Genomic DNA, 16,886 nt, shown 5'->3' with positions numbered 1-16,886 from the left:
GAACTTTGGTCGGCTACCCACAAACATTTGAACTGTGAGCTTAACAGAGTGTTTGTCTAACTCTGCCTTCTTTTGGTAATGTTTCCAAAACATCTGGTAGAAGCCCGTCACAAATGAAGTATGCTTTCTTTCCTAGAGGGGGAAAGATCTAATAATGTTGTTATGTGGGTGGTGGAAGTTCTTTATTATTATTATTTATTATTTGCAATATCCATTTTTTACTTTGAGCTGATGTTAATCTAAAAGGTTAGGCAGATGAGTAAGAATTCTGTTATTTCTTTTGACTATAAAAATATATTATGTTTAACTCAAAGTTATTGCACATCTCCACTTTTACTTCTTGATTATCTCCAATAAATTCCTGTACTATATCTGATTGGCCCATCTTTTTCCCTTTCCTCTCCTCTCAAAATTCTATAGACAGGGTCCTTTTCACTGCTTCCATTGGTGGCAAGCATGACTGTGACTGGATATGGCCAAAGCTAAAGGTATACCCACTTCATTCTGCTCAACTCCTCTTCTTTTGCCTTCTCAACTGAATAACTAGATGGCCAAATCCTAAAATCCTTACTCAGTGAATTTTTCCAGTGATTTAAGTGAGAGTTTTGACTAATTTGGGTTTCAAGATTTGAGCCACATTGGAGACCAGTCTCTGTTAAATGGCAAGTACAGGAGGCTGGATTATCTCACTTGGCTACACACACAGAGGGCCTTCTTCTCTGTGTTGATTCCCCTTCCTGTCCATGTGGAAAGTGAGAACTCTCTCCACCGCACATGCAATCCTGCTCTGTGTGTGGGGAAGTGGATGTGCTAGGTGCAGACACCCCCTGGACACCAGTAATGAACCCTCTCAGAAATGTCAGGCTGTTTTTTCCAGAGGATCCCTCAGCACTATAAAATACACCCCTTTTTAGGGAGGGATTCCAGGAGCAACAACCAGTGGAGGAAGCCCTGTCAGCTGAGCACCATCCTGGGGACAGCCTGGGCCTCTAGTGGATTCCTTGAATGTTTGGTTTCCTAACCCCTTGCTCCACCTCCTTACACTGGCAGGTGACTCTCTGCCTCCCACCCCCAAATGGAATGATTAGGTAGACACTCGATAAAATAAAACGTTCAGAACACTGTAACTCCATAAGGTCAGCTTCTATCTGACCCCCTCACACCAACTTTTCATCAGGAGGTGGCGATCTAGCTAAGGTGTAGTAACGTTTTAACGAAGGTCCATGCATTTCCCTTTTCAATAAATGTGTGTGTGACAGGGTGGGGGTCCCTGTCCAGTGCGGGGTGAGTACACCCCGTCCCTCGAGCGCCTGTTTCTTCAGGGTAGGTCGCCCACTGAACTTATACTGATAAGATTGCCCTGCGTCACAGGGCAATAAGGCCTACTGGTCAGAGTCAGTGGCAAATCTCTGGTTCCCGGGGTCAAGGCCTAGCGGCCTGAGTCTATAGGGGGGTCTCTGATTCACAGGGTCTTGAGGCCTAGTGGCTGGAGTAAATAGTGGTTCGCTGGGTACCCAGGCCTAGTGTCCGGAGTCTCTGGGTCGCGGGGTAGGTAGGCTTGGTGGCCAGAGTCAATGAGGAGTCCCTGATTCACAGGGTAGAGGGCCGCCCCCTGGGGGAGGGTAGCGGCCTAGGGTAGGGGGACCCGGGCCCTTCCTACTACACCAGGTCCCAGCCCAGGGCCCTAATAATAGCAGAGGGTTCCGCCACTGAGGTCAGCGGGGATCCAACTGCAACACGCTGCCTACGTCCAGGACTATGGCTAGTTCCCCCTGGGCGTCGCCTGGGGCCTCAGCGCTTTGGGCTTCCACGGGGTGGGTTGGTAGCTGCTCCCCGGCGAGAGCCTGTGTGCTATGTCCTTCCCCTCCGGCGGTCAGCCTCAACTGAACTGGGCTTCCTGCCTTTATACAGCCACTGCACCTGGAGCATACCCAGTAGGGCCGTGGGGACGTGGTTTCCTTAGCCACCAAGGATGAGTTAACCTCTTCCTGTCCAGTGCGGGGTGAGTATACCCCATCACAGTGTGTATAAAGCAAAGAGCCAGAAAATGTTACTGCAAAAATGGGCAGTGCAATTTAAATGATAGCACCTCTCTGGGTGTTGTTTTTGGAACAATCAGCCACATAACAAAAAACACCCATCGAAGAGAGGCAAAATCAGAAAACTTGTTGGGGAAGAGCTGTACTCCTCCACATACAGGGCGATCTAAAAATGCTGGGCCAGATCCTCAGGTAGTGTAAATTGTGGTAGCACTATTCCATTGACTTTAATGTTACAACATCAATTTATACCAGCTGATGAGGCCTGGATGTGTGCATGTCTGTGTGTTTGTGTGGCCTGCATGTCAGGCGGTTGGGGCCTGAAAAAACTCTCTTCTTAGCTAAAGTCAATGGAATGGCGCTACACCAATTTACACTACCTGAAGATCTGGCCTACCATTTTTAGATTGATTATATAATCGTATCCCTAAAGGCAGATTTCTGCCAATAGTGGATAACCGTTGCCCAGTGAAGTAATAACTTACAGTGTATATTCTGTAATAGGGTTTGTTTGTTTAACAGTGTATCGCACAAAGTAGTTTGGATTTTCCAGAGTCCTCCTACATTTCCACATTCCACAACCCTATTTGTGCTTGTAGAGGCTCTCCGGCTTGAAGCTATTTTGTATTTGTATTGTTGTCCCATGATTTGGCGTCATACCAAGTAGAAGGCCTTAGCTTGTGAGGCTGGTTGTGTAGTAAGTCAGTACATTTTCTTCACTCTGTGAACCCTATTCCTATGGGGAAATATGGCTCATAGTTATCTTTCTAGTGGTTTTCCTTAACTGATGACACAGAACATGGCTCTGAGACAGTCCAGTCTTCATAATATTGTATTATGAACCGATATTAGTGGTATTATTATTAGCATATTAGTGATCTGAAACATTAAACCAAAATACCGGTGCAATGGAGAATTAAAAATAACATTTCTATTAGGGGTATAAAATATTAAATGGTTAAACGGTAAGCATTAGTCTTACTGTTAACCCACCCTAACTATTAACCCCCATCCACGGGCCGGATGGAGCAGCGCCAGCCAGCTGACCCCAGCCCCAGGCTGGCCGGCCGGAGCAGCCCCAGCCCCGCGCTGGCTGGAGCAGCCCCAACCCCTCTCCCTTTAATTGGTTAACCGGTAAAATGATATAATTGTAATCATTTAAATGGTTAACTTTTTAAACAATATTTACATCCCTAGTTTTTATACAAATATGAAAACAAATAATTGGATGTTTGAATCCATCCTGCATCAGGGAAGGAGGCACATTTAACAGTAAGTCACCAGGGGCTGATTGTACTTTGTTCTTCCATGAGTTCATGGAAGGAAGAAAGGAAGGGTGCAAGGAGCCTTCGTCCCCTTTAATTCCACAAAAGGGCCATTCACAATGAATACCATCAGGGGAGCACAGGGGCTACTTTCTCCTAGTGCTTCTGGGGGGCACAGACTACCCCAAACGGTGTGTAAGGGCCCTGGCACCCCTTCGCACCAGCTAGTTGAGTTAACCAGACAATCCTGAAGGAGCATGCTGCACCATCCTAAAGCCCCCGAGGCAAAATCCCTCCCAAATTTATAACTGGGGTGGGGAGGCTCTGCACTGCCCTCAGTGAGAGCTTGTGTATCAAATACACAACTGGTTCCAATATAGCAAAGTGGGAAGAAGTTAGTTTGGATTTTTGTTCGGTGAAAGGGGGTGATGTTTTTGGCACTGACAGGCTCCATTGATTATCTCTCTATCTAATCATCAAATCAGATTGTTCAAGAATGCCAGAAGTGGATTATGAAAGGATAAAAATACTGGCGGCGCCAGCAGGAAAGAAAGCTGTAGCTGTACCTCACACCAACTAACTGGATATGTATTGCTTTGAGACTAAACATGTCCAGTGTTGTGGAATTCCAGCAATGACTTTTGTTTAAACTGTTGCTTGACCAGCCCAAAGTTTGAGATAGCCCAAGAAGTACTGAGTTGTGGAAAAAATACTAAAGTTGCTGGCTGGAAATATTTGGGAGTTGATTTTCAGAGCTGTTAAGTGTGCACAGCTCCAGTTAATTTTGCTGAGCGTTGTGGGTTAAATGCCTCTGAAAAGCAGGCCTCAGCAATACTATTGGTTTTAATGTGTTGTTTACCTCGTGTTTGCTACTTACCTTGCACACACGGCTCTACTCTACCCTCATAAGGAAAAGGAACTTCATAAATGTTTCTTGCATTAGTGTTCTTGCCAGTTCCTGATATGGCCAAGTATATCCAGCAATACTAGAAGGCAGAGCCACACATCCATCAATTTTCCTTTTTTTAATCAGAGTGAATGAAACTGGGTTCTAGAACTGTGATCTGGATTTCTTAAAACCAAGTTTGTGGGCTAATACGATTTTTGAAAGATCCCTATTTAAATCAATCATTTGCATATTTGAGTATTTTGTGATTACATACATACCAGGCTCTTTTCTTTCACATCCTTACCTCCTCCTATTAAACTTCTAATTACCACCTGCTCTCATGGATTTGATGACTACTGTCTGGCTTTAGAAGCAAATATATTGCACTGGTTATAGAATTCTATAACAAAACGCCTGGGAATATATGGTACAGTGTCAATCTTCATATTTGCTGACCTTATTCTAAGCCCTCTGAAAAAAGGAATTGGGGTGGGCTCAAAGGAATTTTGCAGGCATATGGTAATCAGTGTGTAACAGTTTAAGATGAGAGCAGCTTTATTTATGAAATTCCTCATCACTGTTTTATGAGCAGCTTGTACAATTTAAATATATTGTTTTGTGCATAATTAAAATGACCTGCTTCTGGTTGGTATTTGATGTGCCAATTAGCAGACTTGCACACCATTTTTCCCCCAGATATATATGACCAATTTATTATTTTGTAAAGGGTTCCAATAGGGGGTTCTTAGGGAAAAAAATTGGACCAATTTCATTCCCTGCTTAACTCCACTGGTGTTGATAGAGTTAAATCAGGGATGAATCAGACCCACTGAGGTTAGGAACTAATTCACAATATATTAGAGCAGTGGTTCTCAAACTTTTGTACTGGTGACCCCTTTCACATAGCAAGCCTCCCCCTTAAACATTAAAAACACATTTTCATATATTGAACACCATTATAAATGCTGGAGGAAAAGCGGGGTTTGGGGTGGAGGCTGACAGCTCGCGACCCCCCCATGTAATAACCTCGCGACCCACTGAGCGGTCCTGACCCCCAGTTTGAGAACCTCTGTATTAGAGGATATAGTCTTTGAATGGTAGGTAACTTGCACTGCGGGGGAAGTAACGAAGGAATGTGCAAAAAAGGAAGCAATGTACAAATAGGTTAGACATCATTTGTTTATTTTTTGCTTTAAAGAACCAATAAAATGAACAATGATTATCTTTTTTTTTTTTTTTTTTAAAGTAGCAATAGCCAAATTATATGTGGAGATGGGTTGGGGGAAAGGGATGTAGGGGAAATGATTATGCACCAGTGTTTCTTTATGAAAAACAACTATGATTTCAGTATAATTTTAGGGCCGGTGCACCTGAACTTTGTATACGAGATCCGCATTTGTAATTTGCCAGTAGCCCAGGGGCCACATCACTCCTAATTTATATAGAAAGGAGCAAATTACAGCTAGCCTCACCTTTAATGCAGCCTGTGGCCTTCATGGGTCCTAGTATACTCAAGTCTAGATGGAACATCACATGCTAGCACCTATAGTCTCTCTATTCATTCTGTCACTTTATTAAGAAGGAGGTTGATGTCATGCTGAGTTCTAAAACTCTCTGGCCATCCATGTGCTAGGGGACAACTAACTTGTTGTAACTTGAGACTACAGCTGGTTGGAAAACCAAACTCTTTCTTGTGGAAAACGTTATGGGGGAAAAATCCCCATTTGTTGTTTTTTGGTGAAAATCTTTTTGTTTTTCCCAAGAAATTCCTCATGCTAAGGGGTGTATACGTTACCTGCTCCAGAGGAGTGGATCTGAGTCCTGGTACCAGTAGGCTGAAGTAGACTGACACCTTATCTGCTCAGGAATATGTTAAGGTGGATTCTGAGACCTTATCCCGTCGGTTCCCAAGAACTCAGCTTGACTCCAAACTCTTCACTGAAGTTTCTTTATTGGCATACAATCAAACTACACTTGAGTTGATTAGGCTCACATGGCATAGCACACATTCAGAATTACACAGAAACCTCCTTCCTTTATATATATTTGCACATTACATTACATTCACTGTACATTGCATCACAAGGTTTAAAATTGGCTTGGTTACTTTGCAGGAACCAATCCCTGTACAGCATGCTCTGTCCATGTGCTGTCTTTGTTCGGCTTTACTCTTTACCTCATCTTTATACTCCCGATTTCTCTTGTGCATGGTTACCTTGTTCTTAGTATATGGTTCCCCCTCTTATCTTAGCTAACTCAGATATTCTGTCTGTCTGTGTACTGACCCATTTACTTATTTTAGCACAAACATTCCATTTTCAGCCTCCTGATCTAGTTACCTCCCTAATCCTGTCTTCCAAGAAATGAGACCGCCCCCATGTTTATTTACTCATGTCAGGCCTACATAAAGGATGTTAGAAAGTCATCTCAACTATTTGTTTCCATAGCAGGAGAATTAAGGGTTCAAGTTACATCGATGCAGAGACTTTCAAAATAGATCTTGGATTGTATTGCCCTTTGTTACTAACTAACTCATCATATTCCCCTACCGAAGGCTGTGAGGGTTTATTCACTAGAGAGCAAGCTACTCTGTCTGCGTCTCTGAGCAATGTATTTCCTCCTAGAGATATGTAGGGCAGTTACTTGTAGCTTTTTGCATGCCTCCATGAGACATTAATTTGTGGGCCAGTTGTCCACAGCTATGGGGACAGCAGTACTGCAGTCAGCTATCACTTCTGCATCCTTGCACCCACCCTCTGTCTGCCTACGGCTTGTAAAATACATATAGGAACCCTCACTTGAAGAAGAAATGGAAGTTACGTACCTGTACTGGAGGTTCTTTGTGATGTGTGGTCCCTAACTGTATTCCACTACCCACCCTCCATTCCCTCTGCTGCGAATTGTTTGAACTGTGGTAAGAATGGGAAACTGGAGAGGTGTGGGCTCACTCCACCTTTTATGCCCTTGGTTCCGTGCACGGGGAGAGCTACAGTGTATGTGCGGGTCAACAAACGCTGCTTGCAAAAAAATTCCGGACTCGGGCGCATGATGCGTATGCATATCCATGTGTGGAATACAGATAGCAACCACGCATCTTGAAGAACTTCCAGTTGCAGGTAAGTGACCTAGGTCTTTTATTTGAAAATATGGGGAAATGTGTGTGAGATTAAGAGGCGGTAATTCCATTCCAATCAAAATTGCACCACTTAACTGAGAAGTGAAATGGAGCAAACTTGAATTCAATCATCTGCCAATGTCCAGCCAATTTTATCTGATCTATTGGTTTAGGAATTCCATAAGGGAGATCTGGGTTCTGCAGTGACCAAGGACACTTTCTCTCCTCCTGCTGGTTAGGAACTGATGTTCTTATGTGTGCTAGAGTTTGTTTCAGCTGAAGCTATTTAACTCAGTCTCTTGCAATTGAAAAAAAAAAGTGGTGCAATATTGACTGACTGATAGAGAAGTCTTTAGAGAAATGAAATGGAGTGGTAAAAATAGTGAGCCATATTACAGACACTCCCCGGGTTACACAAACCCGACTTACGCAAACCCGCACTTACGGAAAAAGTTCCGTAAGCAGTGTGTGTGTGTGTGTGTGTGTGTGTGTAATTGTCAGATATACGTCCCCGACTTACGCAAAATTCGACTTACGCAAGGCGTTCTGGAACGGAACGCCTTGCGTAAGTCGGGGAGCGTCTGTAATCTTTGGTGTAACTCCACTAAATTCAAGATCATCTCTTCATTCAGTCATGACGTCAGTGACGTTGCACCAGAGACTGATTCGGTGTCATGTTTTTAAGTTGAACTGTGATGATTGAAAATCCAGTCCTGGGAAAGTTCAGCCCAGATGTAAAAGGAGCATAACTCCTTTGATGTCAGTGGAGTTGCACCTATTTACACTAAGGCTAAATTTGGCCTCGGAGCAAGCCTGAGGCCATGTGTCATAGGCCACATGTCACAAAGGAGCCCTTAATACAGATGCTGGCAGAGACCTGGGTGCAAAATATACCTCTGCAGAATGCACACCCCTAATTTATAGCTCTTTTATGCAGCCACATTAGATTTACTTCAATAAATCACATATGTAACACTGTATTTCACATATGTAACACTGCATCACGAATACAGCAATACAAATTGTTGTTATTCATTTAAAGGCTTGTATACACCAAAACTTAGTTCGTGGAAAGCTGATGTGTAAATTTACCCCGCACTAGTCTGCCATGCACTAAGTATCCATGTGGACCCTGCTGACACACTAAAAGTTCTGTAGTGTGCTTTGACCTACCCCACTTGGAAATGGGAGTAGATTAAAGTGTACTACAGAATTTTTAGGGCACAGCAGTTGGGTCCACACAGACACTTAGTGTGCGGGAGGCTACTGCAGTTTAGATTTACACCCCATCTTGCTGCAAGCGAAATGTTTGTGTAGACAAACCCTAACAAATTATAACAGTCTAGTAGTTTAAATATAACCATTCCAAGGCTAATGATGGGTGAAATAGAGGTTCATTTTAGCATCTACAAAGTTTAGCTGCTTTATCCCAACTTCTTTGGTCTGGAAATCTCACGAGACCAGACTTTCTTGAAAATATTCTAGCAGGTCCTGATTTCAGCACAGCTCAAAATACTGCAAGAACAGCTTTTCTCATGCTATTTTGGTCCTTTCACATTTAGTCTATGACAAAGGGCTCAATCCTCCATTTTTTGTACATTCAAAACTCCCAGTGAAGCCAATGAAGGCTGTGTGCAGTGAAAGCAGGATGAGATTCAGAGGCTCTGATTGAGAGGTGCATTTAAGCATATGCTTAACTTTAAGCATGTGGATAGACCTATTGAAGTTAATTTTTAATTTGATGTTTCATCTTCCTCTGTCAAATAAACAGACAGTAAAAAAGTAAATATCCTGCATTACAAAATAGATACATATTTTGACATTTATAGTTTTTTATTTATTATAATATTAGCAAATGTACTGTGGTTTAGTTTGTTAAACAAACAAACTTCGTAATATGAGACCTGACTACAGCATCTACTGTTAAATCCCTGCTACCAATTGAGAATAGCCTACCGTGTTCTGTGCGAACTATAAACTGTGTGAATTAGCCAGATTTTGCTGCCTTTCATTTGTACCTTTTTGTTTTTGTGCATCAAAGAGCAAAACATTATTTATTACTTCATGCCGGATGGTGGGTTAAAATTTATCTCACTGTGACACTCCAGTTTATTGCTGCAGTCATTTAAAGTCAGAACTTAAACTCAACTGACCTTACCATTCCAATGTACCCTTTAATGAACCTTCAAGAAGGAGCTCCTTGTGCATGTCATCAGGACTATATCATTGTGGTCCTATAAGGGGCAGGTAGAAACACAACCAGAACTTAGTTCTGCTAGTGTTTCTAAACTGATCTCCAGAACAAACGTATTCTAATTTATTTATTTTTTTCTTCTACTCTCGAACATCTCATTACAGCTGAGATCCAAAATGCCATGGGCTAATTTCTGATATCAGGGTTTGGGTAGTCTGCTTTCCCTAACACCATTGCAAATCTGGAATATAAACTGGCAAAAGTGAGATCAGAATTGGGGCACAATCTCTATTCTTCAGTGGAGTATCTCCAGTTTTACAAAAGAATAATCAAGAGCAGAATCTGGCTCAGTATATCACTGGAATGAGGCCTCCTAATCCATCAGAGACTTTCCCATATGTTGTCAAGTCATGTATAAACTTCCTGGCTCTTCAGTAGATTTCTAATATTCCAGGAACAAAAATTCTTATAGAGCATTCTGCCACGTGCATCTTTGAAACTGTTAGTAGAAGATTCTTTTTGAGGCAAGAAGTCAACCCTTTGTCTTCTATGGCTTTAGAGAGGAAAACTTAAAAGATTACAGTACAGTTACTGTTCTAATTATTAGGTGTTTGTATTGCAAATGACACCCTCTCATGATCAGGACGTCTAGTGCCAGGCCTGGTACAAACACATAGTAAGAGACAGTCCCTGCTCTGCAGATCTTACCATCTAATATATCACATACCTATCTTGTATGTATTTTAGTTTTCAAGTTGTCTGAGCTCTGCTTACGTGCAGGCCATATAACCATTATGTGGAAATCAATATGGTTAACTGGTAGATTGAGAAATTAAGGGGAGAGAGCTTTCTTCACTCTGAAGAAATGTCTTTTGAATTTCTCCCTAATTAAGTTGACTTCACTCTCTCATGGTGTGATGAAAAAGCTTTCTCACTTTGTCTGCAGTTTGGAGTTCCTCCTATATTTGATGCATACTTTCCTTATACCCATTCTCCAAATGTAAGATTTGTTAGCCAGAACCCCTGGGTGGCTTACACTGTCTAAATTGGAAGTGGGAGAGCTCCTGATGTTCACTCAAAGGGACTGCATATGTAGTAATGTGTGTTGTCCTTGGATTACTATGGCTAACTAAAAACCCCACAAAGGCTGAAAACCAATACAGTCGTTAGTGTGTGCGCACACACTCTCAACAGCATGATCAAGAAAGCCGCAAGAAACAATGTCTCCTGTAGTAATTAGTGAGGGTTTGTTTTGTTGTTTTTATCCACAGTAGGTGTTGATCAGTAACTGTTACCTCGCTTCCTCTCTCAACAGGCTGCTCAACTGTGCTGCTTCCGCAGCAGCATGTGGATTTACCAAGTAGAGCTATTGTCTAGGCTTTACAAAAGTCTGGAAATCCTGAGGATTTTTTGTGAGCTGGAGTTTTCTTCAAATGCTGTGTAACGAAATTCATTCTTGGTTTCATTCCTTGAGAGAGAAAAGCATGATAAACTTGTCTAGCCCTTGTCTTTGCCATCTTCTCTTGTAGTGAATATTTAGGCAGAATTCTAAATGATAGGTGCTGATATTTACCTTTGATTTGTGGATCCTCTTAAACTTTTGTTTAATTTTAAATGTTTTTAATGTAGAGGTTTTTCCATAGACTTTTAAAATCTTCGTAACCAGGCTAAAAGACAAAAACAACCAACCAACCATAAGAGGGTCATTTGGGCTGCCTGTTTGATACCTAGTTATAGCAGCAGACTGTAGATCAAAATACATGCTTAATCATCCTTGATCATCCTTAAATGAGAATTTGCCAACAGTTACCACACAGGTGAGATTACCACAGGGTTTTTTTCCCCTATACTGAGACCTGGAAATAACTGTAGTATGTCTTGGCAAAGGTTAACTTTTTATTGTCACAATTGTACCTCTAGCCTACTTCATACATGCATCTCTCCACAGTTGTCTATGCTTTCCGCTCCTCCTTTTAAAGAGCGAGGAAGGATGGTCGAATGGTTTAGGTGTTAGCCTAGGACTCAAGACACCTGAGTTCAATTCTCTGCTCTACCACAGACTTCCTATGTAAGCTTGGACAAGTAATTTACTCTCTGACCTCAGTTCCTCATCTGTAAAATAGGGATAATTAGTATTTGGATAGTATTTCACTACCTGACCAGGGTTTTGTGAGGGTAAATACATCAAAGATGGTGAGGCACTCAAATTGTATGGTAATGGGGACCATATAAGTACCTGAGATGGAAAGGATAGAATTGTAACTTGCCCTACATTGGGCAACTCTTGAAGGCCACTGTCACTGGGTTCCTTCCTCAGGGCACCCCATGGACTCTGGGCTGGGCCTCTGCACTCACTTGAGCCTCTGGTCGGTGATGTCTGGGTGTAGCTGGGTCAGCTGCCTCCTGTGCACCCACTCGTGGCTAGGAGTGTCTCTGGGGTGCCCTGCTAACACTTTCCCCTCAAAGGACTTAAACAAACTCCACACACCCCTTTTGTCCATTCACAACATCCCTTCTTGGGGTCTGGGTCAGATAAAACAAACTCAAAAGTAAAACTCAGTGTCCCAAATCAAAATCCATTTTTTACCCTCTTGTCACTCCCAGGCCTTTCCTGCCTATAGTCTCAGTCCCATCTCCCGGGACACTCTGCTGGAGCCTGCTCACTCCTAGCAGTCTCTGATCACCCTACTCCCAGGCCTTCTTGCCTGGAACCTTTCCTGTTGTAGCCGGCCACTCCCAGTGCCTCCCTGCCTGGAGTCTCAGTCCCAGGAATCTCTGCTGGAGCCTGGTCATGCCTAGGAATATTTTATCTCCCTGAACATTCCCCTTCACTGGAGGCATCTGCTGCCCTTTACAGGGAATTACCTGATTCAACCCAGGTTTGCCTCAATCTGTAACCAGGGCTGACTAGCCCCAGCCTTCCAGCCCTTAAGAGGCAAGCCACCCTGTAACACTTGATGTTCCAACACACCAACCAGTCGTAAGAGCCTCAGCCTTGAACAGCTAGCCTTGCCCTTTCCAGGGTTCTCAACAAATACAAAAGAAACACAAATGAATTGTCCCAGGATGTGGTTCATCCCTCTGCCTTCAGAGAGGCTTTTGTTGAGTTGCGGCCACAACTAGGCTCACAGACTGATATGGAGAAATAGTCTCCTCAAAAGATGTATCTTTCTTGAGGGAGGGGCCATCAGGGAACAGTTAGGTGAGGAGCGCTTGCCTTTAGCCAGCCCTCTCTCCCATCTGCCACCAACTTTTCTTTTTTTCTATTTCATGGAGAAGCAGACTTGACTAGATGGTCTATATCAGTGGTGGGCAACCTGCGGCCCATCAGGGTAAGCCGCTGGGGGGCTGCCAGACAGTTTGTTTACATTTGCATGGTCGCCCGCAGCTCCCAGTGGCTGTGGTTCGCCATTCTCGGCCAATGGGAGCTGCAGGAAATGGCACGGGCAGCCGTGCAAATGTAAACAAACTGTCTGGCAGCCTGTCAGCAGATTACCCTGATGGGCCGCGTGCAGCCCACAGTCCGTAGGTTGCCCACCACTGGTTTACATCCTCCACCAACTCTAATTCCTAAATACCTAATGGTTTATATTTTCTTGTTCTGCCCTATGTTTTTCGGGTATTGTAACAACCCCATTTCCCCAATATTTTTACTAAATGATGTAATGTAACTTTTGCTACCTTATGCCTTTTAAATTTCTCAGAAATCTTTTCTTTTTCTTTATCAAAGTCCTTACGTACCCATAAAGGTGATCAATTGTTTCTTTGGCCTTACAGTGCTCACATAGTCCATCTTTGTGTTTGTTTATTTTTGTTTAAGCCGCAATAGCCTGTAAGTACTTTCCTGAGCCTGACGTATGTCATTATCCTCAACTCTAGGACACAATTCAAAAAAATCATCTTCCTCTTTTTTTGTTGATACAGAATTTTTTGTCATTCCTTTTTTAAATTGTTCTGTACTAGGCTTTTGAATTCCTGTTCACTCAAGGAAATTTCTGTCTATATCCTTTCATTTCTTACAGCACTTTTAGCTCTGCTGCCAACTGTGGTGTGCTTTTCCCTTTTAAGCTCCTCCCTCCAAATCAGATCTCTCTCACTGGTGTGGCAGGGCAGGGCCACCTGCTTATTAATCCTGTGTTGGCCAGTGTGGGAATTGTACACTTCACCACAAGCACCCAGAAGCTTCAGCCAGAAGAGAATATGTCCCTTATGCTTTTAAGGTAGGGTAGATAACAAGAGCATATTATACCTGTGCTCTGGGCTCTTCAGAGACTGTCACTTTGCTGCTAGGTGCAGTTCTAGGTTCTGATTAAGCCTTAAATGGTTTAGTTATCTCAGGAGTAGAGACAATCATCATGGAACTGAGGTGGGCAGGGACTCAAAGGCAATTGGATCCTACTGTTGAGCTTATGGGTGTCAAAAGGGTAGAGCTCTCCTAGAACTCAGAATTTGCCTTGGTCATCCTCTGGGTGTTCCTTTCTTCTGACGCGTGATATTTCCTGTCAGTGAACATTATAGCTAAACTTGCTTCTTGTAACTAACTGCCCTGAAAAAAGTATATTTCAATAGTCTTGGAGTTACCAAGTTTCTTATCAGGACTTAAACTTCCCAAAGTTCAGAGTGTTTGAGTCTAGAAGCATATCTTCTTTTCACCTCGGTAAAACACATTTTGTAATGAAAATCCACAACTTGTGCATGTTTACAAAAATAGGGGAAAGTAAAATTTGTTGTTTTCCCTTTGTGTGTAAACATTTTTCACCTGACACTACAAAAATAACTAGACTTATTGGGAAACAGTAAAAGGTCTCCACAAAATGTGCACTGTTCAGGAGTCCACATAGTTAATGTAAATACTTTATGATAATAATGAGCGAGATACCATAGCAGATTTTCTGGAGAGAGGGGATGAATTTAGATCTACTATGAATGACCTTTTTTATTGCATAATCCAGTACAGAGAAGAAACCTGGCAATCTATTCTTTCACTATATACCAAAGTTAAGACAATATTTTTGTAAGATATATAATTGCTACTTAACAAGGCCTAATCTTAATTCGGAAGTGTTGTCTGGTATTATATATCTAATATCAGTAGGAGAGAAATAATTAAGATGTATGTTTTTTGTAAGTGATCAGGAATGTTTGTAAGGGTTACATAAATAACAGACTAATTATTATTATCTAACCATTAAAAGGCATACCTTACTGCATATATCTTCGTTTAAATCAGATTTTATTAGAAGATTCTGAAGGATAATTTTATTTTTCTCTTTATGGTTAACACATTGGCAATTATTAATTTGTGAGTTCCATAGGTAAAATATAATATTATATTTTTTCAGTGTATTTCTTTAAATTAGGCATGAATTTCAGGGCGATTATATTGTATGAAGAAACTCAGTGATTTATCAAAACTCACACCTGCCAGATCTCCGCACTAACTCTTTTCCCACTCTGCAGAGAATTATCAATGCCAATGGAAAATCAAACTTAAAAAAAAAAAAAAGATTCAGACATTTTTCTTGTTTATCTTAGGGTATGTGTTGTCTACACCGCAAAGAAAAACCCAACTTGGGCTTGGGCTGCAGAGGTGTTTCGTTGCTGTGTAGACTTCTGGGCTCGGGCTGCAGCCCAAGTTCTGGGACCCTCCCACCCCCTCCTGGTCCTAAAGCCTGGGCTTCAGTCCGAGCCCAGAAGTCTACACAGCAATGAAACAGCCCCGCAGCCTGAGCCCTGCAAGCCCAAGTCTGCTGGCAGGGGCTAGTTGCGGGTTTTTCTTTAGTGTGTAGCATACCCTTATAGACTGTTATAACTAGTCATGTTCCTTTAAACAGAAATGTTTGCAAAGAAAAGGGACCAAATTCACAGTCCATTTTGGTCAATTTCATGGTCATAGGATTTTAAAAATCATAAATGTCATGATTTCAGCTATTTAAATCTAAAATTTCACGGTGTTGTAATGGTAGGAGTCCTGACCCCAAAAGGAGTTGGGGTGGGGGGGTCGCAAGGTTATTGTAGGGGGGGTTGCGGTAATGCTACCCTTACTTCCAGGGATTTGGAGCCATCAAATTTTTGAATTGCTCTGCTCCGGCTCCGGTCCAGTTCCGGGCAAAAACCTACTGGTCTGTGCTCCTGCTCCAGGCTCCGCTCCAAAGCCCTGCTTACTTCTGCGCTGCTGCTGGAAAGCGGCGGCTGCTGGCTCTGGAGGCAGAGCCGCCTCCAGCAGCAGCACAGAAGTAAAGGTGGCAGGGTATGGTATTATTATGGTATCCCTTACTTCTGCACTGCTAGTGGCGGGGCGCTGCCTTTAGAGCTGGGCACCTGGCCAACAGCTGCCGCTCTATGGCTGCCCAGCTCTGAAGGCAGCGCAGAACTAAGGGTGGCGATACTCTGACCTCCCTAACATAACCAAAAGCAACTCCCTTTTGGGTCAGGACTCCCAATTTGAGAAACGCTGGTCTCCCCTGTGAAATATGTATAATATAGGGTAAAAGCACACAGAAGACCAGATTTCGTGGGAGAAGACCAGATTTCACGGTCCGTGACACATTTTTCATGGCCGTGAATTTGGTAGGGCCCTATTTATTAGTATGTAACTGATGACATGACATACCTCACATGTTATCAAAAAGTTAAAAAGTATTTCTCCTCCTTTATTCCAAATAAAGTCAGATGGACTCTAACACAGAATTCAGATCCAGATTTGGAATACTTGAAAATGCAGCACGTCTTTGCATTCTAGTTTTTGGGTCGATACATTATAACAACAGTGGTCATTTGCAAAATTTGGATCCAGGTTTGGATTTTGAACACCACCAAAGTTCAGATCCAGGGTTTTAATTTGGGGCCTTCTCTACTTGCAAGCAATTATTACTTTTCTCATCTCCGTTCTAAATCCATTTCAACCCTGAAAACTGTATGAGAGAAAAACACACTGTATAGTTGGGTATGCGATATAAAATGGAAGAAGGTATTTCTCTTTTCCTGTGAGAATAATTAAAATAAGATGTCTTGTACCTTCCCCATTTGAGTTATCCCTCCTTTCCCCACTCATGAAAATAAATGTCATGCAAGAGATCACCCATCAGGTACTCACTCTTTGTGTTTACACAGGCACAAGCCGTATTTCCCCAGTCAGTGTAGCTATGTACCTCAAAGCTGTGGTTCATTCTTGGGGCTCCACTGTTTTTCATAAACTGTACTGTGGCAGCTTGACGCAAGTCTGGTCTGAAACAGCTACTCTGTATAGCCACAACAGTCACTGTTCCCCAGTATATTGTCTGTATGCCATGCTTTTCAGGCTTCATGTATTCCCCCTCTCCCCCCCCCCCCACCCCCCCGGACAGGAAAATAGGGCCTCTGCATGTGTTTAACCTCACATTTT

General features: G+C 42.6%; 1 protein-coding gene across 1 annotated transcript in view; it reads left to right on the top strand.

The window, feature by feature from the left end:
- SMYD3 (SET and MYND domain containing 3) overlaps nucleotides 1-16,886 on the top strand; it is a 634,585-nt gene that overhangs the window by 496,811 nt on the left and 120,888 nt on the right. The gene's annotated exons all lie outside the window — the stretch shown is intronic.

The sequence above is a fragment of the Emys orbicularis genome, chromosome 3, assembly GCF_028017835.1.
Source record: "Emys orbicularis isolate rEmyOrb1 chromosome 3, rEmyOrb1.hap1, whole genome shotgun sequence".
Taxonomy (NCBI): Eukaryota; Metazoa; Chordata; order Testudines; family Emydidae; genus Emys; species Emys orbicularis.
Note: the sequence above shows the minus strand (reverse complement) of the source record. Positions and strands in the feature narration are given on the sequence as shown.